The sequence below is a fragment of the Phoca vitulina genome, unplaced genomic scaffold (assembly GCF_004348235.1).
Source record: "Phoca vitulina isolate PV1807 unplaced genomic scaffold, GSC_HSeal_1.0 scaffold16, whole genome shotgun sequence".
Classification (NCBI taxonomy): Eukaryota; Metazoa; Chordata; class Mammalia; order Carnivora; family Phocidae; genus Phoca; species Phoca vitulina.
In genome coordinates, this window is record NW_022589719.1 from 36,557,130 (window position 1) to 36,581,570 (window position 24,441).

General features: G+C 56.3%; 1 protein-coding gene across 3 annotated transcripts in view; it reads right to left on the bottom strand.

Moving 5' to 3' along the window:
• Window positions 1-24,441, bottom strand: part of KCNQ1 (potassium voltage-gated channel subfamily Q member 1) — a 323,026-nt gene that overhangs the window by 281,256 nt on the left and 17,329 nt on the right. The window contains exon 1 of one of the 3 annotated variants that reach the window (XM_032414588.1): window positions 16,147-16,375. The exons of the other annotated variants lie outside the window; for them this stretch is intronic. The gene's annotated coding sequence lies outside the window, so the exon portion shown is untranslated. Of the gene's footprint in view, window positions 1-16,146; window positions 16,376-24,441 lie in introns of those variants that run through there. 3 annotated transcript variants of the gene reach the window in all.

A 24,441-nucleotide genomic window follows, 5' to 3' on the forward strand; every position in this document is an offset into this window, starting at 1 on the left:
CCTTAGCACAGAGCCCTTGTGTGTGCGGGGGGTGGGGGCGGGGGCACCTCCACGGCCACCCGAAGTGTCACGCCACCAGGGGCTGGCTTGGGGACAGAGGCTTCGGCAGAGCGCTCGACCATGCCACCCATGGTCACCCTGAAGCCCTCAGGCCTGCGGAGCTCCCGGAACCAGGCCGGGCACCAGAGGGGCTGCTGAGGGGGTCTCCGTGGGGGCGTGACTGTGGGCATGAGCCACCCCGAAGGAGAGGAGAGAACATGGCCCACGGGCAGACAGCAAAGTCAGGAGAAGGTGGCGTGGAGAGGCAGGGAAGCAACGCCCAGACTCAGAGTGCTGGAGAAGGCCCCCCAGTATTCATGGTCTCTCCCAACACAGATGCCTGTGGATCCCTAAGCCGGATGGGGAGGCCTCGGGCCAGCGGTTCCTAGGCCATGCCCTGGGGAGGGGGGTCCCGGACCCCCAGGGTTCTGTGGCTCCTCCAAGGGGAGGCCCAGCACCGGGGGGGGGAGTGGGGGGACACCCTCACTGCCGATTCCTGTCTGCAGCTGAAACGGCTGCCCCCGCCTTGGAAGGGCCCTCATTTCCCACCTTTCTGGGCCGAGGTCCCTCCTCTGATGCGTGGACACCGGGGGGTGACCCAGCAGGGAGTGGCAGCCTATGGTCACCGAGCGGAGGGACAGCGGTGAGAGCCGGGGTTTCTGTGCGGCCGGCCTGGTTCCGGGGGCTCAGCAGGCCTGAGCGCTTCCTGGATCCCCGGATGACCACAGCGGGTTAGGTATTGTGACGTCCATCTCACAGGTGGGAGAACAGAGGCTTAGAAATGCCAGGCCTGGGGTCCCCCCAAGGAAGGAGAAAAGCCAGCACAGAGCGGGCAGCCCCACCCTCGCTCTAGGGCCGTGGCTCCGTCCTGTGAGAGAGCTGAGCACGGGGTCCAGGAGAGAAGCCCAGTCGGCCCTGCTTCTCTAGAAACTGAGCCCCAGAGAGGATGGGCTGGCCCAGACCACACAGCAGAATCACGTCATGGTGCTGGTGACACCATGTGCCAGGGACGGTCCTGCTCACAGCCCAGACTGCCCGAGAGACCCTGTGCCACGCCTCAGCCTCCAGCCCTGGCGGCCCCCCAGCCTGGCCCCGCGACTCCATGGCAGCTCACCCATACAACCCGTCCTTTGGGGCCGAGACCACCACCCACCCAGACCCAGAGAGACAGCATGAGAAGGCAGGTGTCAGGACAAGCCTCGCAGCTGTGTTCCCCGCCCTCCCCAATGTCCCCAAAGCCCCAGGCTCCTGACCCGATGGCTGGAGGCAAAGGCACTGCTGAGAGGCAGGAGAGCTCATGCCAGCAGCCCCTAACCCAAGACAGGGCCCACCCAACCCCTCGCAGCCAAAGACGGCCAGCGGCCCGGCCCTCCCTGTCAAGGCTGCCCACCGGGCACACACAGGGCGCCCACTGGCCTCAGCTCACACCCCTAATCTCACTCCCACCTGGGGTGGCCCCTGACCTCTCTCCCAGCCCTTGGTCCCCCTCATCCCAGCAGGCTGGCGCCTGGGGGAGGTGCTGAGGCAGCTGCTGGGCAGGCCTGGCACCATGGAGGGCCCAGGTGACCAGTGCCCCCCCCGAGTCCTCCTGCCCCGGGAGGGCCCAGGTTCTCTGAACAAGATGCTGGCTTCTGGGAACCCACAGATGGTCCAGAGTGGGCAGGGGCTGGCTTCACGGCTCTCCGCTGGGGCAACCCCCTCTTAGAACTAGCGAGCGGGATGAAGGCCCCAACCTGAGCAGGACATCCTCCTCACCTCCAGGCCCCCAGGACGCAGGGGCCAAGAGCAGGCTGGCAGCTTCCCCGAGGCCAGGGCCCGTCCCCTCCACCCGCAGAGCCAGAAAGTCCCGTTGTCTACACCCCGCCACTCTGGCCCAGCAAAGCCCTCTGCTGACAAAACAAGAACCTGGTGAGAACCCAGGGACAGGACAGCCCGCAGGGAGCAGGACGCGCCAACCCACACAGCCCTGGGCGGGCCTCCTGAATAGGGCCCTTCACCTGGGCCTCTGCAGCCGGCCCTGCCCGCGCCGGGAAGGCTCAGGACTGCCAGGCACAGTGCCTCGCTGGCCTCCCACTGTGGTGTGCGAGGTGCCAGGAAGGAATGTGCTGGCCCCCGAGAGCACCCCCAGGGACCCCAGCATGGCCCAGCCCCAGGCCCAAGGTGGTAGCACTCCCCAACTGCAGGCCGCAGAGAGAGACCAGTCCGGCAAGGCTGCACACAAGCTCTCCTACGGAGCAGCCCAGAAGCCTCTGGAAGGCAGGGATGGGGGCATGAGGCAGGGATGTGGGGGTGGGGGTGGAGGGAGGGATGCAGGGGAGATGAGGCAGGGGTGCGGGTGTAGGTGGAGACGGATGCAGGGGTGTAGGTAGAGACAGGGATGCAGGGGTGTGGGTGGAGACAGGGATGCGGGGGTGGGAGTAAGGCAGGGAGGCGGATGTGGGTGGAGACAGGGATGCAGGGGCAGAGGTGAGGCAGGGATGCAGGTTGGGTGAGGCAGGGATGCAGGGGTGGGGGTGAGGCAGGGATGCGGGGGGGTGAGGCAGGGATGGCAGGGGTGGGGGTGAGGCAGGGATGCGGGGGGGTGAGGCAGGGACGTCGGTGGCAGGAGACAGACATGGCTCCCCTGCCTCCATCACGGGGCCCTCCCTGCGCTGACCCTCTAATTCAGCGCAACCCCCGTCCACCGTGCTGCCGACACCCCTACCCCAGGGGCCGTCTGGCCCACTAGCATCTGCACCCCAGGCCAGGGCACGGTGGGCACGGTGGGCACGGTGGGCACGGTCAGCCACCAAGGACTGCAGGGTCCCCTGACCGACAGCCCCGGCCCCTCCCCAGTGCAGAAGCCCCGGCCCATCGCTCGGAGGATGGCGTCCACGCCGCATCCACGTGGAGCTTCCTGTTCGGAAAGCCCCTCCCCACCCGCTGTGGCCTCAGCGTGGCCCTCGGGCTGTACCCACGGCAGCAGGTGGTGCAGCGGGCAAGCCTGGGGCCCAGGGGGGACAAGGATGAGCGCTGCATGTGCCCGGGGCCCCGAACCAGGGTCTGGGGCTCTACACCCAGGCCCTGCAAGGACATCCCCAGATGCAGCCCACAGGGGCTGGTGGCACCGTGCCCTGGGCCCTTGGGCATGGCAGGAGCAGGGGGGCGGCGCAGCCCGGCAGCTCCTCCAGCCCCTCGACTGCCCCGTGGCGCCCCTGCAGGTCCAGGAGCAGGGCCCCCGAGTGGGCACGGCAAGGGGGGAGACAGGTCCTGGGAGAGGACACGTGTCATCAGGTAGCCACACGGGGCTCGGCCGCCTAGGGACAGACGTCCGGCACATGGGCGCCGCCTGTGGGCACTCCCATCACCAGCCTGGACAAGATGAGGTCTCGCCTGCTTGAGCCAGACTTGTGGAGGGTCTGCCCCTCCGGAGAACGTCCGTTTCCTCTTTCTCCAGCTGGCCTGAGACAGACGCTCCCACTTCCTCCATGCTGCTTCCTCCCGCCTGCGCCCCTGCCAGGGAGCACCCCCTGCCAGGGAGCAACCCCCTCCGGGCTCCTTGTGCCTGTGCCACGGAAGAGGCCCAGGCGGACGGGGGCCCATGCCCCGCGCAGGGGTCACGGCGCCCCGCAGGCTCCTGCCTCGTGGGGCTCCCCACCGGGTCTTGCCTTCAGCAGGAGCCGCTCTTGGGCAGGCAGGGAGGAAGTGGCCAGCCGTGCAGCAGGACGGGCCTGGGGCCTTGATGTTCCTCTCTCACGGCCGGGCATGCGTTACTCAACGCCGGATGCAATTAGCAGTTTTATTTTGGTGTCAGCATCCTCGGCCCCCGGATGGTGGCCTGGCTGGCCACGCGGGGGCAAGAAACATGCTCCTCGGCCACCCACCACCAGCCACCGGTCACGGAGGGAGAGTCGCCTGGAGTACCCAGGACTTGACTGAACCAGGTCCCGCACACGTGGACGCTGACCGTGGAGGACGCCGGGGCCTGCAAGGCCTCTCTGGTCCTACTCCGTGCCGTGGGGCACCCCCAGGACGCCCCCCAGTCATTCCCCAGGTGCTCAAAACCACATGCACGCTCCTCACCCCGCCTGCAAGGCCCGGCGTGGTCTGCCCCCCGTCCCTACCCCCAGGTGGAAAGTACCAGTGATGAGCCAGGCATTACGCCAGCTTCCACAGGAGAGGCCGACTTGGGGAAAAAGAGACGATAAACCAGAAAACAAATCAGGCATGACGAACAGGGACAGCTGCCCCGGGAAAACAGAAAGGGGGCTGTCCCAGCGAGTGGCAGGGCCAGGGGGCCGCTCTGGGAGGTGGGGACAAGCAGTTCCGCCGGGAATGGATATTCCAGGCAGGAAACAGTCATGCAAAGGCCCTGAGGCAGGGTTTGGAAGGCCTGAGGCCGGGATGGCAGGACCAGGGTGGAGGACTGGGAGGGCCTCCGGTGACAAGGTCAGAGGAAGGCCTCACTCGGGAGAAGAGGCATCAGGTGCGCCAGGCCTCCCAGGATCAGTGAACACAGGCTCTGGCTGGCATCTGCTGTTTACCCACTGAGCACCTGGGTGGGCCCCAGAGACCCCAAGTGGAAGGCCGGGTGGGAGGTGGGGTGACGTCAGTGATGTGCTGCTTTCTTGTGCACCAACCAGAGGCAGGAGGAAAACGCCAGGAGCCTCTGAGCACCAGGAAGCAGAGTCAATGCCGGATGCATCCAATCAGAAAGGAGGCATCGGCAGCGAGGCCCTCCTGGCCATTGCCAGTCACCTCTGTGGGCATCTCCCAAGTGGGCTGCCCCACACCATCCTGCGGGCCCCTGAGAGCCCCGCTTTTCCTTCTCAACCCAGGGACCATCTCCCAGCCCGAGCCAGAGAGCCCCTGGCCGAGGAGGGAACAAAGCAAAGGAAAGGAAGAGCCGGCCAGGACGGGCATGGACGTGGGGTGGGAAATGCCCACAGCAGGCCTAGACCCTACGCAGCCGCCGGGAGCACGGCCGGCTTCCTGCCTGCCGCCCAGAATAGCCCGCACATCCTCGAGCCGCCGGCCCGGACCCCAGCCCAGCAGCGGCCCTGCCTTCCCCCACCTCTGCCCATGGTCGGGACTTCTCCCCAGGACACCGAGCGCCCCGCACACCGCTCTGACCAGCCCTCCGGAGGCCAGTCACTCCTTGGAGCAGAGAGCCCCTGCGGGTCGTGGACGGGGGGACAGGGTTTGCCAGGTGTGGGGGTCCTGGGAGCAGAGATGCTAAACTAGAACAAAGGGGAGACGATCACTGAGGCCAGGGGAACGGGCCCTGGGATCCATCAGCCCTGCCCCCAAGCCACCCCACACGAAAGACGGAAATTCTCTCTCCCATGAAACAGCAAGTGGAGACCTTTAGATAGTTGCTGCATCCTAACCCGTGCTGTACCCTGCACTTCTCGTCACACAGACACAGCTCTTTCCCCAGGGGCCCCCGAGACAGGGCGGGCATCACAGTGATGTGGAAGCTTCGATTTCACCCTGAGCAACACTTCCTTCAGGAAGCCTTCCTGGGTTCCTTGGGCAAGGGCCTCACACAAACCGCACGCGCTTGCCCTGTGCTGAACGCCGCCCTCTTCCGACCTCCCCTCTGCTGCGGCTTTGTTTCCCTGGTTTGTGTGACTCTGTGCCTGGGGCACCCCCCACCGGCGCCCCCTGGGGCAGGGGTGGGGTTTGCAGGCCTGGCCTGGCACCCGCGTCCTGGGGTGCACCAGTGTGAGCCAGGACGAAAACAGTGTCATCTGACAGCTCCCGCCTGTCGCTCCTGCTGGTGAGCTTCTGTTGTGGAAGCCGGGGTGGTCACTGTGGTCATCACGGCTACGGGGCACTCGGGGCAGGAGGGAACAGGGGCAGAACTCAGAAGAGCCACGTCCCCTACACCCTCCACTCCAAGAAGCCCCCTCCCCAGTCCCCTGAGGCCTGTCCCGGGGCCCCAGCTTGGAGCCAGGTGAGAACCCCAACCCCTGTGGGTGTCACCACCCCACCCGCCCTCCGCGGACACCCAGGACGCTCGTGTCAGGATCCACGCCATCCTGCTGCTTTGGGGGAGGATGCGGCATTACAGCAGTTCCCGGGGTGCAGCCAGGCCCCTGGAGGTCCCCGAAGGCCAGTTCTGAGACCATCCGATGATCTGCCCTGTTTTCCCGCACCCACTCGCCTCGGTGCCAGGACACCTGCCCTCCTGGGCCCCTCTTTCCTCACTGTCACCCGGGCTGTCATCTGGCCCAGCCCCTGCTCCCACGTTACCTATATAGACCCGTGAGCCCAGCCAGGCCATCCCCCGAGCTCCCACCAGCAAACCCCTGCACCAGGACACATCCCCCACGGGCTCCCCATCCCCGCCTGACCCCAGCACCTTCCCTGCCTCAGAAACAGACACCACACACCCAGGTGCCAGAGCAAACACCGTAGGGTCATGCCCCCAGTGCCCCTCTTCCCGAAAACATGCCTGTCTTCTATCTTCAGCAGTGGACCCCTCACCTCTCACTCTTATCCCAACCGGAGGGCAAGCTGTCCCCAGCCCCTCCCAGCAACACCCTCCTGGGCTCCCTGCCTCTGCTGTTCCCAGAGGGCCAGTGAGCAGGCTGGACAGCTAAGGAAGGGACCCTGGACAGCACTGGAAAGAGGTGACCTTAGATCACACACACCGAACTCCTCATGGACATGGGCGGGATGCAGATGACAGAGCCCCCACCTTCTAGAAGAAAGCACAGTGAACGGTCCTCACACTGTGGTATGGGGGAAGGGCTCTCCACCGTGGCTCATGGTGCAGAGACAACAGACTCAAGACTGACAAATCTGAACGTTTCTTCATGACAAAAGCACCCGAGACAAAGTCAAAAGACACATGACCAACCGAGAGAAGACATTCACAACATTGACTGCAGACAAAGGACTAATATCCCCAGATACAAAGGACTTAAAAATTAAGGGACCAGGGACCAAAAACTCAATAGAAAAATTTGGAAAAGACCTGAACAAACAATTCACAAACACATACACACGCACACATGACCTCTGGGCATATGAAAACTGTCCAAAGGCGTAGTTATAATTGTAGCAATGCAGATTAAAACAAAGCTATCAGGCTGGTGAAAAATAAAAGAGCGTGACAACACAGCATTGGGGGGTGCTGTGAGGAAGCCGGCGTGGCCCCCTCACCTATGGCTGGCGGTACACAGGGCATAGGCCTCTTGTAGGGAAATTTGGTCCTAATAACACTCCATGCACTTCCGTTTCTAGGAAGCTCCCCTAAAAGCACCTCTGACAATGTGAAAATGCAAATGTACAAGGTGATTCACTGAACATCGTTTGAGATCTCAAAATACTGGAAACGACTCAATGCCCGTAAATCAACCATGATGCGTGGCACAGGGAGCTTCCCGGCGGCCGTGGGGAAGAATGTGGAAGATACAGATGAACCAATACGGGGTAATCTCCAGAGTAAACTGTCAACTGAGAAAAGCAAGTCCAAACAAGTGTCTATAGCCTTCACAACAAACGGCGTGGGGAAAACTGGATCTCTGCATACAAAGGAGATCCTCGCCTTACACTGCATGCAAAAATGAACTCAAAATGGATCAAAGGCCTATACCTAAGACCCCAAAATGTAAAACCCTTAGAGGAAGGCATAAGGGAAAATCTTCATGATGCTGGACTTGCAAATGCTTTCCTGGATATGACACCAAGACGAGAGGGAACACAAGCAAAAATGAATCAGTTGGACCTCATGAAAATTAGGAATTTCTATGCAGCAAAAGACACAATCGGTAAAGGGGAAAGGCAACGCACAGAATGGGAGAGAGAATTTATAGATTTTATGTCCAGAATATATAAAGACCCTGCAACTCAACACCACCACCACTTAATTTGAAAATTGGCAAGACCCACCTATATGCTGCCTGCAACAGACACACTTTGCCCTTAAGGACACATAGGCTCAGAGTGAAGGGGTGGAAAGAGGTAATCCGTGCAAATGGAAAACAAACAGAGCAAGGACAGCAGGACTTACATCGCACGAAATAGGCTTCGAGCCAAAGGCTGCATTAAGATATGAAAAAGGTCATTATATAATGATAAAGGGCCGATTCACAAGAGAATATAACACTGGTAAATATTTACGTACCCAACACGGGAGGACCTAAATATATTAAGCAAATACTAACGGATCTGAAATGAGACATAGTAATGCGATAACAACAGAGAATTCAATCCCCCACTTCGAACACTGGATAAATCAACCAGACAGGAAACCAGTGATTTAAACTACACGTGAGCCCAGATGGACCTACGCTGTCCATCCAGCAGCAGGACACATGGTCTCCTCAAGTGCACAGGGGACACTCTCCAGGACAGATCACACGGTGGGCCACAAAACAAGTCTCAATAAGTGTAGGAAGGTCGAAATCATGTCAAGCATCTCTTCTGACCCCCAAAATTAGAAACCAATTACAAAATAGAACGGAAATTCACAAATCTGTGGACACTAAATGATGTGCTCCTGAACAACCATGGGCTAAAGGAGAAATCGAGGCAGAAATAAAAAAATACTTCAAGACAAATGAAAACTTGTGGGATAGAGCAAAAGCAGTGCTGAGGGGAAAGTCCATAGTGACAAACATCTCCGTTAAGAAGAACCCAATTTTACACCTCAAGGAACTAAAAAAAGCACTAAGCTGTGTGAACAGAAGGAAGGAAATGACAAAGATCACAGTGAAAATAAATGAAATATGCGCTAAAAAGATAAAACAAAAAGTAACAAAACTAAAAGCTGGTTTTTTGGGAAGATAAACAAAATAGACAAACTTTTTGCTAGACTTACCAAGAAAAAGAGAAAAGATTCAAATAAGCAAAGTTATAAATGAAAAAGGAGACATAAAACGAATTACATGGAGGTACAAAGGATCATGAGAAACTAATAGAACAAACATACCAACAAACTGGACAATCCAGAAGAAACGGATGAATTCCTGGAAACATACAAACCACCAAGACTGAATCGTGAAGAAACAGAAAATCTGAACAGCCCAATTACTGGTAAGGAGATTGAATCAATAATCAAAAACCTCCCAAAGAAAGGTCCAGGGCCAGATACTCTCGCTGGTGAAATCACGAAACATTTTAAGAATTAATGCCATCCTTCTCAAACTCTTCCAAAACAACAACAACAAAAACAAAAAATACACACAAAGAAAACAAAAAACAAAAAACAAAACAAAAAACAAAAGAGGAAGGAACACTCCCACACTTGTTCCCTGAGGTCAGCATTACTCTGACACCAAAGCAAGACAAGAACATCACAAGAAAAGAGAATCACAGACCAACATCCCCGATGAACACAGATGCAAAAATCCTCAAAATGTTAGCAAACTGAGTTCAACAATACATGAAAAGGGTCACACGCCATGATTGGGTGGGGTGTATTCTGGGGATGCAAGGATGGTTCAATATCCATAAATCAGTAAGCATGATACACCACATTAACAAAATGAAGGATTAAAATAACAATCAGCTCAATAGATGTAGAGAAAGCATTTGCCAAATTTAAATCCTTTCATGATAAAGACTCTCAATAAATTGGGGATAGACGGAACACACTCCAACATCATAAAGACCACATGTGACAAGCCCAGAGCTGACATCATCCTCAATGGTGAACAGCTAAAAGCTTTTCCTCTAAGATCAGGAGCAGGGAAACAATACACACCCTCATCACTTCTATTCAACATGACTGGAAGTCCCAGCCTGAGCAATTAAGCCAGAAAGGAAGAAGTAAAACTGTTTCTATTTGCAATGAAATGATATTATGTACAGAAAACCCTAAGAACTCCACCAAACTCGTAGAATAAACAAATTCAGTAAAGTTGCACGATATAAAACCAACGTACAAAAAATAGTTGTGTTTCTATACACTAATTACAGACTACAAGAAAGAGAAATTAAGAAAACGGTCCCATTATGGCACAGCATAAGGAACAGGGTCAATAACACTGTACGAGCGTTACATGGTGACAGATAGTAGCTACACTCACGCTGAGCACAGCATAACGTGTGAGCTTGTTGAATTGCTATGTTGTACACCTGAAACTAACATAACACTGTGTGTCAACGACACTCAAATAAAAATACTAATAATCCTTTTTTCAAACCCGAAACCTGGGATTGATATTTCTCCCAGAGTTAGACTCCCCTATTTTGAGAAACAGCAATATCCACTTTGCTTTTTTTTTTTTTTTTAAGATTCTATTTATTTATTTGACAGAGAGAGAGCACAAGCAGGGGGAGTGACTGGCAGAGGGAGAGAGAGAGAGGTAGGCTCCCTGCTAAGCAGGCAGCCCGATGCGGGGCTTGTTCCCAGGACCCTGAGATCATGACCTATGCCAAAGGCAGACGTTTAACCAACTGAGCCACCCAGAAGCCCTTCCACTCTGCTTCTGATAGGCAGTGTGACTTGGGCACACCACTTTTCTGGGTCTCAGTTTCCCCATCTGCAAAATGAGGGGTATGAATAGATGAGGTATGGCTATGTGAGCAAGGATACAGATGTCAAATAGCAAAATAACATTCTGATTCTTCTTTTATGCAGATTGGTGACAATACTAAGTGAAACTGAGAGCTTTCAAGAAATAAGGAAAACAACCCCATTTATAAAAGAATAAAATACTTAGAAGTAAATTTAACCAAGAAGGTGAAAGATCTATACACTGAAAACTGTAAGACATTGATGAAAAAAATGAAAGATGACACAGATAAATGGGAAGACATTCCACGTTCATGGATGGGAAGAATCAATATTGTTAAAATGCCCATACTCCCCAAAGTAATCTACATTTTCAATGCAATCCCCATCAAAATTCCAATGGCATTTTTCACAGAAATAGAAAAAGCAATCCTAAAATTTGTATGGAACCAAAAAAGAGCCCGAACAGCCAAGGCAATCTTGAGGAAGAACAAAGCTGGAAGCATCACACTCCCTGATTTCAAACCATGTTACAAAGCTGTAGTCATCAAAACAGTGTGGTGCTGACATAAAATCAGACAGAGATTGATGGAACAGAATAGAGCCCAGAAATAAATCCACAGGTGTGGTCAATTAATTTATAACAAAGGAGCCAAGAATATACAACTGCCGAAGGACGGCCCCTTCAATAAATGGTGCCGGGAAAACTGGATAACCACGTGCACAAGAATGAAACTGGACCGCTTTCTTACACCACACACACAAATCAACTCAAAATAGATTAAAGACTCGAAAAAAAAAAGACCTGAAACCATAAAACTCCTGGAAGAAAACACAGGTGGTAAGCTCTTTGACATTGGTCCAGGTGATGATTTTTTTTTTTTTGGATCTGACACCAAAAGTAAAGGCGACAAAAGCAAAACTAAACAAGTGGGATTACATCAAACTAGAAAGCTTCTGCACAGCCATGGAAACCATCGACAAAATGAACCAGCAACCTTGGGAATGGGAGAAAATATTTGCAAACCACATAGCCAATAAGGGGTTACTATCTAAAATATACAAAGAACTCCTACAACTCAACAGGAAAAACCCAAATAACCTGATTTTAAAATGGGCAAAGGACCTAAACCGACATTTTTTCCGAAGAGGACATACAAATGGCCAACAGGTACCATGAGAGGTGCTCAACATCACTCACCATCAGGGAAATGCAAATCAAAACCACAAGGAGATACCAGCTGTCACAATGATGATCATCAAGAGACAAGAGATACCAAGTGTTGATGAGGCTGTGAAGAAACCTGAACGCGTGTGCACTGTTGGTGGGAATGCAAAACGGTGCAGCCGCTTTGGAAGACAATATGGCAACCCTCAGAAAAATTAAAAATAGAATTACCATGTGATCCAGCAATCCCACATTTGGGTGTATCCCCAAAAGAATTCAAAGTAGAGTATCAAATAGATCATTGTATATTCATGTTCATAGCAGCATTATTCACTATAGTCAAAAGCAGAAGCAACCCAGGTGTCCTTTGATGGATGAATGCATAAACAAGACATGGCCCATCCACACACTGGACTGTCACTCAGCCTGAACATGGAGGGACATGCTGACCGGTTACAGCTGGATGGACCGAGGATGCTATGCTGAGTAAAATAGGCCAGACACAAAAGGACAGATACTGTGTGATCCACTCATATGAGGTCTCTAGAGAGGTCAAGTTCATAGAGACAGAGAGTGGACGGTGGGCGCTGGGGCCGGGGGAGGGATGGGGGTCGGCGACTCAGGGGGACAGAGAGTGGACAGTGGGCAGCAGGGCCGGGGGAGGGGATGGGGGTGTTTCATGGAGATAGAGTTTCAGTTTGGGAGGGTGAAAACAATCTGGACATGGACGGTTGGGACGGATGCACAACAGTGTAAATATGCTTAAGTGCCCCTGAGCTGTGCACCTAAAAATGGTTCAGCTGGCAAATTGTATGTGTATTTTACCACAATTAAAAATTTAACCAGAAAGTATCTATGGTATGCTTTCCTTTGTGTAAGAAAGGCAATATAAGAAAACACACATGCGTTTGCTCCTTTGTGTGCAAGAACCACAGGAAGGATGAGCCTGGGGCTACTTCATGTACGTTACCAGGGTCAGAAAAAAAGACAAGAGTGAGAGCCGGGTTTCCTGCTGCCAAGAAATGGAACTGGAGACGTGGCAGGAACCCACATGAATATTACACATACACACACGGGCAGACAGTTGCAGAAGGAAACAGCCGTGTGCGTCTGGGGCCAGACATGCCACACCTGCAGCTGCCGGCCAGGCCGGGCTGCCCAGCCGCCAGTGCCCTGGGCTTCGTATCTACATCCCATCTGCCAAAGGAACCAGGCTCCTTGGAGAAGTGGCCGATTTCCAAACCAGACAAGGAGGACAAATCAAGCAAAGTCGGGAGCACGCTGGGGAGCCACAGAGGGATGCCGTGTGCTCAACAAAGACGGAGCGCCCTGGAAAGGCTCAGAAGCCGCCCTGAAGGAGCTCCCAGTGCCCAAACCAGGGGCTATTTGAGGCACGAAATCAGGAATGATAGTTTTGAACGATGACCCATAAATTGAATCAAGATCCATGAGGCCACATGGATATAAACAAACCTCTGGGATGAGACAGCTCACCCTACGGATGAATCCCAGTTAATAAGTGGAGAGGGAAGCAGGGATAGAAAATCCCCATCAGACAAATGCCATGGAAGGAGCCCACGGAAGGAGCCCCGTGCCAACAGGAGCTGCCGCCGGAAGCTAGACGCAGCGGGCAGAGTTTGAGGAGGAAAAGGATATTTGCAATGTGTCCAAGTATCTTCCTCAAGATATTTATTAATGACAGAGGGGAAAACAGTACATTTTCAGCAGAAAAGCTTGAAAGAGTCCTCTACCCAAGTGATCAACGTCAAAATCACCCAAAGAAGACCTACGACGTCGTGCATCCGTGTTACAAGGCACAGCTCAGGACCTGACGCTGCTCCCGGCCGTGCTCGCCAAAAAGGCACCACCTTGATCTAATCGCCACGCCCATCGGACACACCCAAATCAAGGGACCATCTACGGACAGCTGCATGGTACTCGTCAAAAATGTGCAGGTCCCGGAAGACAGGGAATGCCGGTGGAGCTGCCAGGGGCCGTGGGAGACGGAGGGGAGGACACCTGAACGCAGCGTGCGGATCTCAGAGCAGAGAAAGGACGCGAGCGGGAAAACGGGTGGGATTCGAACACGGCCTGTAGCCTCATTGGTAGGAGCACACCGATGCCTGCTTCCTGGTTCTCATCGATGTATCTGGCTCAGGAAGATGTTCGCATCAGGGGAAGCTGAGGCAGGAGCCTATGGGGAGCTCTCTACTACTACAGAACTTTTCTGTAAGTCTACGCTTATTTCAAAATAAAAAGTAAAAAATAAAAAGTATAGAATTTGAGCAGACAGACCTCAGCACTCGTCACTCAAGCCCCTTGGTGTCCCCTATGGCTCTCAGAGTCACAACCCAGGCCCGCCCTCCAGCCCCCAGCCCTCGCCACTCCTCACATGTGCCAAGCATGCCATACCACAGGGCTTTTGCACATGCTGTCTCCTCTGACAGGCTGCCCCCTGACCACCCCCATGAAAGGGCACCCATCACACTCTTCACCCCCTTCCCTGCTTCGTGCCTTCTCGGGTTCCAGCTGCTGTCTGACACCCTCTCTGCTCTCTGGAATGCCATGTCCCAGGGGACAGCGATCCTGTCTCAGGTCCCCAGGAACCTGGAAGACAGCCCCGTGCATCACAGGTGCACCGTGGGCAGCTGACTCCATTGCTCAAGTACAAAGAGGCTGATAAACACGAAGGCATTCCCCTTCGCTACAAAAACAACATGCTATTTCTGCTTCATCAAAAGGGCAAAGTGTTTTGACGATAATACCCAGCTTTAGAGAGGGCGGAAAAAAACCTGAGTGCCGTCCAGCATCAATGAGGGAGGTTAAATTAGGAGAAGCTTCCCGGAAGGCGGTTTGGCCGAAGGTGTCAGAGCCATCAAAACGTGGGAATGCTTTTCAGGGAAATCCAAATCAAAACCTCAATGAGATACCACCTCACACCAGTCAGAATGGCTAAAATTAACAAGTCAGGAAATGACAGATGTTGGCGGGGATGCGGAGAAAGGGGAACCCTCCTCCACTGTTGGTGGGAATGCAAGCTGGTGCAGCCACTCTGGAAAACAGTATGGAGGTTCCTCAAAAAGTTGAAAATAGAGCTACCATATGATCCAGCAATTGCACTACTGGGTATTTACCCCAAAGATACAAAAGTAGGGACCCGAAAGGCTACGTGCACCCCGATGTTTATAGCAGCAATGTCCACAATAGCCAAACTGTGGAAAGAGCCAAGATGTCCATCAACAGATGAATGGATAAAGAAGAAGTGGTATATATATACAATGCAATATTATGCAGCCATCAAAAGGAATAAGATCTTGCCATTTGCAACGACGTGGATGGAACTGGAGGGTATTATGCTGAGCGAAATAAGTCAAACAGAGAAAGACATGTATCATATGACCTCACTGATATGAGGAATTCTTAATCTCAGGAAACAAACTGAGGGTTGCTGGAGTGGGGGGTGGGGTGGGAGGGATGGGGTGACTGGGTGATGGACACTGGGGAGGGTATGTGTTCTGGTAAGCGCTGTGAACTGTGCAAGACTGTTGAATCTCAGATCTGTACCTCTGAAACAAATAATGCAATATATGTTAAGAAAGAAAAAAAGAAGAAGAAGAATGTAGCAGGAGGGGAAGAATGAAGGGGGGGGAAATCGGAGGGGGAGAAGAACCATGAGAGACGATGGACTCTGAAAAACAAACTGAGGGTTCTAGAGGGGAGGGGGTTGGGAGGATGGGTTAGCCTGGTGATGGGTATTGAGGAGGGCACGTTCTGCATGGAGCAGTGGGTGTTATGCACAAACAATGAATCATGGAACACTATATCTAAAACTAATGATGTAATGTATGGGGATTAACATAACAATAAAAAATTAAAAAAAAAAAACAAAAAACGTGGGAATGCTTTGATCTCGCTGGTCCCCTCCTGCAAATGTGACCCAAGGAAATAATCCGGGTTCCAGGCAAAAAATGAACATACGGGGATTTGCATCACCATCTTCTAAGAGTGAAGTGGGAAACGACACCGTGTCAACAGCAGAGAAAAGGAGGGGTGCATCTGTTCCGTCCCAGAGGAAACAACCGGGCAGCCTTGGAACGTCACGTGGGAAACGTTCGGCCCGTGTTGAGGGATAAAAAAATGCAAATGAGTGGTTTAGCACCGTCTCCATTTTACCCAATATTTACACAAAGAAATATACATGTGCAGATACATGCGAATAACGGCGGTGCCGTTCCACTGATCACATCGTGCTTCCTCGGAGCTGGTGTTAAGGGGGGTGCGTGCCCGTGAGGACACTCACCCTCCATCACCCGCGCAAGGCTAAGGCTTGCACCATCCCCGCCTCATAGAGGATGCCGCAACGGCACACACAGCCACACAGCTTTGGGGGCAGGCTGGCCGGAGCCCCACCGCTCACCAAGTGTGCACACGTTCTCTCCTGCACCCCAGGGGCACACATCGGCACATGCACACACACCCCCAAACTGACCTGGGGAAAGACCGGGAAGGAATCAACGGCAGGTGTCTCTGGGTTGTGGTTCAATGAGTCATTTTAATTTCCTCTTTAAAATTTCCAAATGGTCTCTGCTCAACATCTCTGAGTTCTATAATCAGAAAAGCTGATCTAAAAACATGTTCTTATGTCTTCCAGGAGATAATCGGAAGCCTTTCCAGCAGCTCTTGAAATCATCATGTGCTTCTGATTAGCATCAGTGATGCAACAGATCACATCCGTACATTTCAGAAGAAGTAAACCGCCCATGCGCGCAAGAGGGGAGAGAAATCCAAAGGGGTCGTGGCAATTTGGGGTAACTTTTTATTCATACAGTTTAATCTCGAACTTACAGGACGGTTGCAAGAACAGCACGAGGAACTCCCAAACGCCCTTAGCTCAGATTCACCAGCAGTTGCCCCATTTTCCTGCCCTATGGCCTCCCTCTCCCCCGCCTCCTCCCCTCCGTTAGATTTTCTGGAACCATTGGAGGGTAGGCTGGAGACATCGAGGCTGGGTTTTGTTAAATACTTCTGCGCGCATATCTCAGGAACAAGGACATTATGGTCTGTAGCCGCAGGTGTCAAAATCAGGAAACGGAACACACACGGGACACCTTACCTAATCCGAGCCACTGACTCTACCTGGCCGAGCACCCCAGCGCTGGGCGCACAGGCGGCTCTCCCCGACCGGAACCCCACCCCGAATCACAGATTCCATGCCACCATCATCTTCATGTTCCTCCTGTGATCTGAACACTTCCTTAGTCTCTCTGTATGTTCTTTTGACTTTGACATCTTCAAAGAGTTCAGGCCAGTGTCCCTGGGGAGTATCCTTCAATTCGGGTTTACCCGGTGTTTCCTCACGACTAGAATCCGGTGACGTGTCTTTGGCAAGAACGCGGCTGACCAAGGACATCCGCGCGGGGGCTCCCGCGGTTGGTTTGCCCCTTCCTGGGGATGTGAACTTTGATCAGGCGGGTTTCATCCCTGCAAGGTGGGGTCTTCGCCACGTCACCCCCGAGGGAGATGCTCTGAGGCTGGGTATGGAACCATCCTCCCCTCTTTGTCCACCAGGGCAGCGCTGCCCCCACTGATGACCACCTGCCCTCCTGGCTGGTCCGCGACTTCGGAAGCGCTCCCTCCCCCCGACAAGCCATGTCCCTTGTCTCCCGAGCTTCGCCCATCCCCAGCACTTTGTGGGAGTGGTGGCCACTCCTAGCGTGCTTTTGGGTTTAGTGTGCTGTTATTTTATTTTGGATTCTCCCATGTCCGCCTGTGCACAGGGCCAGTCGGCAGTCACCTTTTTGGGGTCCTCACCAGGCCGGTGGGTCAGCACTGTGCTTCTGAGCAGCAGCAGGTGGGCTGCCCGTGGCCAGGTGTCGACCTGGACTGGGAGGGGCCTGCGTGGCACGGGTCAGCCGGCCACAGGCTTCCTGAGGGAAAACTCGTCAACGACCTTTTGTAGAAGTGTCTTTTCGCTCGTGTCCCACATCCTGCACTCGGAACGGAACAGAGGTTGTGCCGTGACCGGGCACTCGGCCACCAGAGTCACCTCGCGGAGGGTCCCGATCGTGCATCAGCCTGCCCTCATCTTCCTCCCACTTCAGTGGCCTTTCAAGCTCATTCCAAATCTGAGACACTTCTTCGTTCGTCTCTAACTTAATACCTTCTCCCAAGTAAGCAGCCATTCCGCAAGGTTTCTCAGATCTGTTGGAATACAAGTTTGTGAATCACGGTCAAAGATCAATCTGTCGCTACAAAGCATTCTCGTGTCTAATTTTTAACTCTATAGTTGCCATTTGTCCTTGATTAGAACTATGTCATCCTTTTCCTAAAACAAAAAAACAAAAACAAAAACACCCCCCCCCCAAAAAAAAACCAAAAAAATAAGAGTCCATTCCGGATTGTCAATTCGATATTTTTTGCTTCTTAGTATTTTATTGTCTTCTCTTATTTCTGCATTTTTGCCCGGGTTATCACTGGTTTAGCTTGCATGCTGACTTCAGTCTCGTCTAGGCCCGCAAGCCCACGCAGCTGTGCATGAGGGACCCCCGCGTCCCTCCCCGTGCACGCTCTTCAATACCCACAGGGCCGTGGCCGTGTTCAGTTAAGTAGATTTTTCTTCTTTAAACTTGTTACTAAGTAAACTGGTAATTAGCTTTAAACGTAGGTCAAGATCAGGGGAACCTAGCCTGTTAATTTTAGAATGCATCTTGGCTCTGGCGGTCGTCAGATGCCTGGGGTGTCGGCAGGAGGTCCTGCTTACGGAGCACGGAGGCCGCGCGGCTATCGATGAAATCTCCCTCTTCGCCCCAGTGCCTTGTCCGAGATGCAGGCCACGCCTCTCCTGTCTCTGGGTGCGGGTACCTGAAAATCCCCAGCTGCTCTTTTATTTTGATGACATCGTTCCCGACTTTGTGATATTTTTATAGACAATAGATATTTGGGTTTGTTTTGAATCCATTCTGAGATGCAGGCTTTTAGGAGGGGGCTCTCACCATTGGTTACGTGCATGGAGATGAGGCGGGAGAGAGAAGCCAGCCTGGTGGGGGAGGCTTGGCTGCAGAACCAGGTGGGGGGTGGGCTGCAGACCTGGGGGGCTGCCGCAGAACTGGGGGTGGGCCAGGTTCCGGTCTATTCTCATCTGGGGCAGGGGTCATGCGGCAGGAGAGCCAGCAGAAGGCAGGAGGTGAGTCTGGAAGGACGGGTGCGGTGCAGAAACCCCAAGGGGCACCCAGCCCTACTGGGAGGGGAGGGAGGATGCAGGGCTGTGGGTGAGGGGTTTCGAGGTTTGGGGGCAAGAGAGGGGACATGGAGGGCCAGGCCAGTGCAGTGGGAGGGAGAGGCTGGGAGGCCGCTGCCCTACCCAGGGTATGGGGTCGGGGGGGTCACCTGCTGTCCTTCAGGAGAATGGCTCCTCCCCAGGGTCCGGTTCTAGAACACATTCTGTGTCCCACTTGGCTTTGGGGTACTGTCAGTGTGAGACTCCAATGACACTTCAATTGGGGGCCCAGGAGCAGAGTTTCATGGATGGAAGAGGGGGCTCTCCAGGCGGGGGGGGGGGGGGGCACTTGGCCCTGGGAGAGCCTGGGCACCAGCATGATGGGGTCCCTGCGGCGAGAAAGGGACAGCGCAAGGGACTGCATCCAGGGCCAGAGCGTGGGGGTGCGGGGGCGGGCAGGAGGGGGAGCTGATGCGATCCCAAACCGAGACCCCCGGGGGGGGGGCCCCCAAATGAAAGGGCTCAGAGAGGTCACGGGCAGGTGGGACCTGGTGTCACGTGACCTGACAAGCCCGCCCCTAGGTGCAGACAGCAGGGAACCAGACGCAGGTGTTCAAACAAAAGCTTGCACACACACGTTCACAGCAGCGCTCCTCACAAAGGTGGAACCAGCCCAGGCACCTACCGGCAGACAAGCATAAACAACATGCCAGCCATCCTTGCGATGGAACATCACACAGCTCGAGACCAGGGACAGGTCACAGCTGCCGCAGCACGGGCCGAGCCGTCCCCAAGGACCACGCCCTGCACGGACCCACTCCCACCCGATGCCCGCAACAGGCTGATGCACAGAGACGGACCGTGGATCCGGGGTTGCCTGGGGCCGGGGTAGGGTGCTGGGGTCGCTCCCCGCTACCAGGTGTAGGGCTTCCGATGTGGCCCATGACAACGTGCAGGAGTTAGGAACACTGCGAACCTCCCACATACCACCGACCTGCACACTTTCAACTGGTTAAATGCTACGTTTTCGGTTACCACAATAAAACGACATATACTCGAGCACACACATACACAGAGGTCACCTCCAAGGTCAAACACCTGGTTCCCGTCGGGCTCTGCCCCTCGCCAGCAGGGCGCCTCGGGCCCAGCTTTCCCCACCTGGAACAAGGCTGACGTCGGGCTGTGGGGGGCTCCGAGAAGTGAGCCCCTGTAAATGCCCGCACATGTCTGGGGTCCACCCGCCGTCAGGCTGACCAGCATCCCCCCAGGGCCGTGAAGGCCCTCCCCGTCAGCGCCCCCTTCCTCACACCCAGCCCGGACCCCGCCAGCAGCACAAAGCCGCTCCGAGTCCCTCTGAGTCCCTCCGACCTGGGGGCTTGCCTCCCCGGCCGTCCGGCGCGGCTCAGCCCTAACAGAGCGTCCTGACGCAGGGGCCTTGCGTCGGGGCGGATGCAAGAGCTCCGGGCGGACACACGGCCTCACAGACCAGACGTTTCAGAGCCTGGAGCCCGGCTGCCCCGCGGGCATACAGGGAACCTCCGCCGGCCCTGACGTCTGGTGGCGCTCGCTGGCTGCCAGCCACTCTGGGGCCTGTCACCTGGCCGCTGCGGCCTGGTCTGCTCAGCTGTAGTGGGGGGCGCTCCCCACAGATGGGGTGATGGGGAGGGGGCTCCCGATCAGTGGGTGCAGACGTCTACCACACCCAAGCAAAGAGCACGCGGTCCAGCCACTGCCTTGCTCCCGGCTGCCACGGCTCCTGCTCCCCACGCTTCACTGGCAGGTTTGGAAAGGAGGACGTCCAGTCCCGGAGCCACAGTGGTGAGGCTTTCCCCCAGGCTCCCCATGGGGCAAGGCCAAGCCCCTCCCCGTCACCCTGCACTGGCCTGAGGGGCTCTCAGCGGGCACCCGCTGGGCGAGGGTCACCTTGGAAAGCTGGCCCCTGGCCCTCCCTGCTGGAGAGGAGGTACCCGCAGGCTCCAGACGGGCCCAGGGCGACACCAGGCCACACGTGCCGGCTGGTTCCAACCACGCACGACGACTGACCATCAGTCCCACACCAGGCACTGTGCCACCACTAGGGATGTGCTTCCAGACCCCGCGGGAAATGGCCCTGCCCTCTTGGGGCCCCGGCACAGACCCCTCCCCAGCCCGGGCCCCTGGGAAGGGCTGGGAGCTCAGCCGGCCCCTTGCCAGGGCATCTCCAAGGCCTCACAGCACGACACCTGCCTGCCCCCACTCAGGGTCCATCCCTGACGTGGCCCCCGAAAGCGGGAACTCTGGAGGCCCCCAACCCTCTGAGTCCCTGACGCCCGCCCCAGGCTCCCAATTTTCTTCCCAGTTTGGTGGTTTGTTACCATCCAAGTCCTGGAGAAAAATAACAGGATTGCCCGGGCCTGCCCCCAACACGTGGCCTACTCTCCTTGACCCGGGCCAGCCGCTCCTCAGCCACGCATGGAACATTCCAGAGGTGCCATAGGGAGTCAAAGTGTAGGTGGGACCCCACTCTGCCTGGAAGGTGCTCCCCGCCAGGGACCAAGAGGGGCAGAGGGGCAGGAAGCTCTTCCCCCAAATGACACAGATGCCTTTCGGGTCAGCCCCGCCCCCCGCCCCCCCCCCCCCCCCCCCGAGGGCCCCCCCTCCATGGCCATCTGGGTACCCTGCGGTACTGGGGGGCCCTGTGGTGTCAGGGGAGCCCAGGGTCAAGTCTCGGCCTAGAGCTGTGAGTCCTGCCACCCCACTGGGGCCCCGGGAAGGTCAGGGTGTCCTCCCAATGCCCTTGAGGACAGCACGGGACGGCTATGCCCGAAGCACCATCACACGGGCTCCTCTAACAAGTGGGGGGTGTGGCAGGATGGCACCTGTGCACCCCGGACACGGAAGGGGCCTGGAGAGGGGCGTGGCCAACTGCACGTGGCAACAGGAGCCCGAGCTGGCTACCAACACCACCATCCCCTGGCCCCCCACCCACACACTCACATCACGGGGGACCCTCCCCTCCCAGCAGCTCTGCCGCCCCTTCAGGGACAGAGGCCAGCACCCTGGCCCCAGACCCCAGCCCGTGACCTTCCCTCTCTGCATGCAGATGCCTTCCGCTGGGGTACACAGGCTGACCCTGGGGCTCTCCTGTCCCCTTCCTTCTTTCTCCGTGTGAGCAAGGGATACACACCCAAGCAGAGACACACGTGTGTACATACACACACAGGTCAAACATCGGGGCCAGGACCATCAGGGCCACTGGGCCCTCCAAGTCCTGGGGACTCACGGTGCGTGGGAGGACATGGGGGTCCTGCTGGGTCTGCTGACCCTCCATTGACCCACCTTCGGTGTCTGGCAGGTGGACGGGTGGGAGGCAAGGCTCATCAATATCAGAGGTTCCAGAATCCCCGCCCTGGTGCTAAGGTCACTGTGGGGGGGGGTGCCCCTGAGGGCGGGGGGGGCACCGTGGGGGGATGCACCTGAGGGCAGGGGAGGGACTGTGGGGGGGATGCACCTGAGGCCAGGGGGGCACCGTGGGGGGGATGCACCTGAGGACGGGGGGGCATCGTGGGGGGATGCACCTGAGGGCGGGGGGGCACCGTGGGGGGATGCACCTGAGGGCAGGGGAGGGACCGTGGGGAGATGCACCAGAGGGCAGGGGGGCATCGTGGGGGGGGATACACCTGAGGGCAGGGGGGCGGGGGACAGCCCTTCCAGCAAACGGTGCTCAGACATTTGGGAAAAGCCACATAAACAAGGGGCCTCGAGCTGCAGCTCACACCTGACCTGGAAAGGGACTCCAAACAGTCCCAGGCCTAAAGCTAAACCCGAAACCACACAAGTTCTAGGAGAAAGCACGAAGGGCTCTGGGCCTCGGGCTAGTCAGGGACTTCTCAGACTTCTCCAGAAGCGGAATCTTCTCTCTGCAGGCAGTGAAGGGAACGACAGGGCTACACACCTGTTGGACCCCAGCAGGGGGAAGGCGACAAAGGACTCGTGTCCAGAATATAATCAAAACTCCTGGAGCTCGCCAGGAAGGAAACAGACCACCCGTGTCCCCACCAGAGGACAGACCTCAACAGATGCTCCACAGAACGAAGACCCGGGAAGGCGCTCAGTGTATCGGTCATGAGGAAGCGCGAACCCAGCCACGAGACAAGGCCCCCACGCACATGTCGGGTTGGCTGGATGTAAGGAGAGCCACCAAGCCAAGCGCTGCCGAGGACACGCGGGAGCCGGATGCTGATGCGCGGCCGGTGGGGAGGCACGGGGAGCAGCCACGCAGATTCCTCCCCATCCGCCCACCCCTGCTGCGTGGCCAGCCCTGCCACGTGCCCACGCCACAACGTGGGCCCCCACGTTCCCAGCCCCAAACCTGGGCCCAACCCAGATGTCCTTCAGCGGGGAAACGGATCACCAAAGCAGGGTACAGAGTCCCACACGGGAGTGTGCACACGCCACGACCCACAGGAACCCCGGGACGTGGTGCTGGGCGGAAGCCGAACAAAAAAGTGCCCACTGTGTGCTTCCATTGATAGAAAGTTCTACCAAAGCAAACCAACCTACAGAGCCAGGAGCGGATGGGTGGTGGCCCAGGGCGGGGGCAGCGTGCAGGGAGGAGAGCTTACGGACAGGCAGAAGGATACATTTGGGGGGGTGGATGGTTGGCCCCGTTAACGGTGGTCTCATGGGGTCCACACCCACTGTGCTGACCCAAGAGCACACGTTGAAGACAAGAGGTGTACCACAGGGCAGTTCCACCGCAGTCAGGCTGCTCGGAAGAAAGATCACTCGGAGAAGTGTCCACACACGAGAAAGATGAAAGAGTGGAGGAGAAGTGGCCATTTACTGGCACTCACTCTGTCCCCGCACGGTTCTGAGGCTGGCCGCCCCTTCCCCCACCCCCGATGGCCTCTCAACGGCTCCAGGAGCACCGTGTCTAAGGGCCATTTCCTGAGGCGGTATCTGCCTTCCTGTGACTCCTCAGCTGACCTTCCCAGCCACACCATGTCCTCTGCGAGAGCCCGGTCAGGCCACGGCAGTGGGCCTCCCCCACCCACCCTGTCCCCACCGGTCCAGGCCGAGGGGTGGGAGGCGGCAGAGCAGACACAAAGCCAGCCCTGACCTCTTCAGGGTAACCACCTTCTGCTGGACACTGGGGTGCCAAGAGGGGCACCCAGAGCTCAGCCCCCCAGAAGCCACAGGGGGATGAACCCACTGCCCCCCGCAGAGGCACCCTCCCCACCTCCCACCCCCCCAGGAAATCCATTCCCCAGGCCTGCTGACCAGCCCTGCCTGGCTCTCAGCCACAACTTGGCCCCTGAGCTCAGGTCACCTCCTGCCCCATCTCAAGTGCCCCATTCAAGCCCCGACTCCTCGAGGAGCCCCCTCGGGCTCCTGCACCCCTGAGCAACCTGCATATGCACTGGCCCCCCAGAGCCTGGGGAGGCCCTGGGCCATGACCAGGCCTTGCTCGGTACGGTGAGCAGGGCCTGGCTCTGGAAGGGGAGGCGCGTGCAGGTCCCTGGGCAGGCCAGCAATGAACAGTGCAGGACCCGAGTGGCCCTACCACCTGTGCCCCGCCCAGAGCAG